This window comes from Gavialis gangeticus, unplaced genomic scaffold (assembly GCF_001723915.1).
Source record: "Gavialis gangeticus isolate Ggan-Ray unplaced genomic scaffold, GavGan_comp1, whole genome shotgun sequence".
NCBI classification, from domain to species: Eukaryota; Metazoa; Chordata; order Crocodylia; family Gavialidae; genus Gavialis; species Gavialis gangeticus.
In genome coordinates this window covers 9,803,602-9,807,017 of record NW_017728964.1, presented here as the reverse complement: position 1 = coordinate 9,807,017, position 3,416 = coordinate 9,803,602, and positions in this window count along the sequence as shown.

Sequence of the window (3,416 nt, the reverse complement as noted above, 5' to 3'; positions counted from 1 at the left end):
CCACCTTTAGTGCGTCCTTCCTCCGTTGGTCCTTGTTCTCCAGCCATGGAATGACACCCACCGGTCTACCCCTAAGTGGCCATCACCCCTGTTGTGGTGCCCACCAGCAAGCTCAGATTAACTATGTACTTAAACAGCAAAAGGTATACAATATTTAAAATTCACTAAAACAGACACAGCACACAGATCAACACTACACAATACCACCAACCTGACTGGCAGGCACCATTCCATTTAAAATATGCAGAGCCCCCAAAACTAACACCTCGTAGTAAAACAGCCCCCAGTGGTCCACATGGCACAGCTGAAACAACATTCAAAATGTCCTTTCCTCAAGATAATTGCAGAAGACATCCCTGATAACAGGCCCCTTAGTGGTCATTAGTCAATGGTGGGGAAGAAGAGGGGAGAGTCCTGCAGGCAGGTCAAAGCACCTTCAAGGTCTCTGACTTCTGCCTCCCAGCCCTAATGACGTTTTTGCCTTAGTCTTGCAGACTTGCACAGCCACATTGTGCAGTTATCATTCAAGGCAGATATTATTTGGCTGCCTCCAGCCTTCCAGTTAGCACCCATCTCCTACCCTTTACTCAGCTCAAAGCATCCTGCACTATCATCTTGTGGCTGCCTACATAATAAGCAAACAATTCTCTCCAGTCCGACTGTCCTTCATCAGCAGAGGGTAAGCGGGGACTCCCAGAATAAGAGAAGAAACAATTACACTATTAACATCCATGTTATAAGTTGCACTAGTAAATCACCCTTTTTTAATTGGGGAGAAGACAGGTGAGAGAGTTCCTGGAAATTCTAGCTTCATTAACATTTCCAGGAGCATCAGTAACACTGACTATTGTGGTGGCCAGCCAGCACCTGAAGCACAATGCAGAAATACAGTTGAAGTCCAAGTCCTGGAGTGGTAAATAAATAATAGGAATGCATACCCCATCTATTTCATCAACACAACTGGGGAACTTTGAACATCAAAAGCCATCAATATTTTCTTGAAGACCACGTGTGTCACAATAGCATCAGCATTCAAATTGCCCTGCCCAAACTGGTTAGCAATTGACCAGTACAAGTAGAGGTTGTGATGGCCACATACTTCCAAACAGGCAAGAGAGGTCCTGAATGGATAAATGGCCCCAGTTGATCTGAAGCACGCTCCATCCAGATCTCCAGGAAAGTGGATTTTGCCATCCTAAAGTTTTCCAACCACTGCTGATCACTACAGGGCTGAAATAACAATTCTTGTCCACCAGTCAGTGCCTGTTTTTTGAGTCCAGCAATGGCATCATATAAAGCAAGGCAGATCCATGAAAAGTGCTTCCTGAAGCAGCTTCTTAAACCTCATTCTCCTGCTCACTCTCCTCTTGGTGCAGCTGGGGCAGTGGCTGCTTCAGCTACAAACATGGCAGACAGCAGAATACAGCAGTTTTGCTTGCAAAGCTGCAGCTGTCCAGCCACCACATGGCCAAGCCTCTTGTGCAAGCTACTGCATATTCCTAACTATTGGTGTCCCAAGCATGGAGAGCTGTCGGCCGTAATGCTCAGCTAGTTTTTTGAGATGAGTGTGAAAAGGGCCTCCCCATCATAGGACGGCAAGAGGGGAATCGTGGGATTTCAGAGCTTGACGCCCAGTTGTGGAGCCCAGTGACCTCCAGATAAATACCAGTGGATATCCCACAATCAGCCTCAAGAACAATCCCACAATGTACAGAGGTCAGCAGTACTCCAAAAGAGTGTTGGATATCTACTTACAGAGCTAAGCACATGCTTGGGAGGAAATCCCCCTGGGCTGGAGGCAGTGACTCCTTGTGAAGTTACAGCTGGCCATTCATCTGGCTGAAGGGACTGTGTGCCAGTGGGCACATCTACACAAGATGCTAAATACGCAGAAGACTAATTCTACTGCACATTAGCATGGCTGGCAAAAACTATACTAATACACTAATACGCAGTAGAATTAATCTACTGCGCATTAGTGTCACAAAAAAGTGTGTGCCAGCACTACTGCACAGTAGCGCCATTACGGCGTACTGTTAGTACCTGGTGTTACAGGTACTAGACCAAATGAACCATACTTACAGCACATTAATGAACTTGTGGATGCTCCCACGGTTAGTAGGAAGCATTTACCATAAAGAGTGGTGCCCTAAAGTAAATTCATAGTGTAAAGCCCTCAGACCTTACAGCAATGAAAGTCAGTGCAAATCTTTAGATAAAAAAGCAAGGGTAGCTCCACTGTCATGGAAACAGCATCCCCTACTGGCAGAAGTCTGGCACTGAAGCTAAAAATAGTATTTTTCAGCCCAAGCTAACTGGGACTGAGGAATGAAATGCTCCAAATTTACAAACAAAACGAGATCTTGAAGCTATCATTAACCTTTTTGTATTTAGGGAGCTTCTTTACAGTTATGCGTGTCTGCATTGTGAGACTGACTGTATTTTGAGTTTGTTTGACCAAAAGGCAAGATTTCTCCCCGCTGGGGATAAAACGGTTGCAGCTCTGACTGTTTGTAAAATCTGGAAAAAAGAAGTTCTCCAACACATGGCATGAAAAGGTAGTGGCACACTCCCAAAGTTGTTCCTTAGCTCTCTGGAAACAGCCTGTTATACACATTCAAATTTTAAAAGGCATCAAAAGCTGTACCACTTGTACATTAAAAATGCTCTAAAAGAGGAGTCCCCAACCCCTGGGCTGGGAAGGATTGACTGCTGGTCCACAGGAGGGCTGGCTGCTGGACCAGAAGCCCAGAAGTGACTGGCATACTGAGTATAAAAAAGGGTTGGCTGGGTCCGCAGAATGCCGGCCACTTCCGGTCTGCAGCATGCCGTTCCACAGTTTGCCAGTCTGCAGTCACATCCGGTCCACAGTTTGTCGGTCCACGATCTAAAAAGGTTGGGGACCACTATTTTAAAGTCACGAGGGTATTTTATTCCATGCTGCAGTGTCCTGATTGTTTTGCTGTAAGCTTTGATTTGATCTGGAGCAGATGGGCTGGGTTGCTGCTGGGAAATCAAGCTGGGCCTAAATTAAATGTTTGTGGCACTTATCTGATGAGGATGCTGATGCCATGTCCACAAGGAGCTTAGCTGTGAGGAGGTTGGTTTTACCCAAAGCACCAAGGCCCCCAAAATAAGCTGTGAGTGAGATGATTTTATTTGGTAAGAGGGCCATGTAAAACTTGCTTAAATGTGTTAGACATAATTCTAGCCAAGAGTTTGGGGAGATGTAGAAGTCACATGCTTAGCACCCAGAAGAGAACGTGTACCATGGATTTCAACATGCATTACTGACTGAAAAGGCTTTTCTTACACCTGTGATCAGCTGCCTCTGGAGGGAGGCAGTATATATATGACACCTGTTTAAAAAGTCACTACAATTTATATAACAGCTTAGGACAGGAGGTGAAGAATAC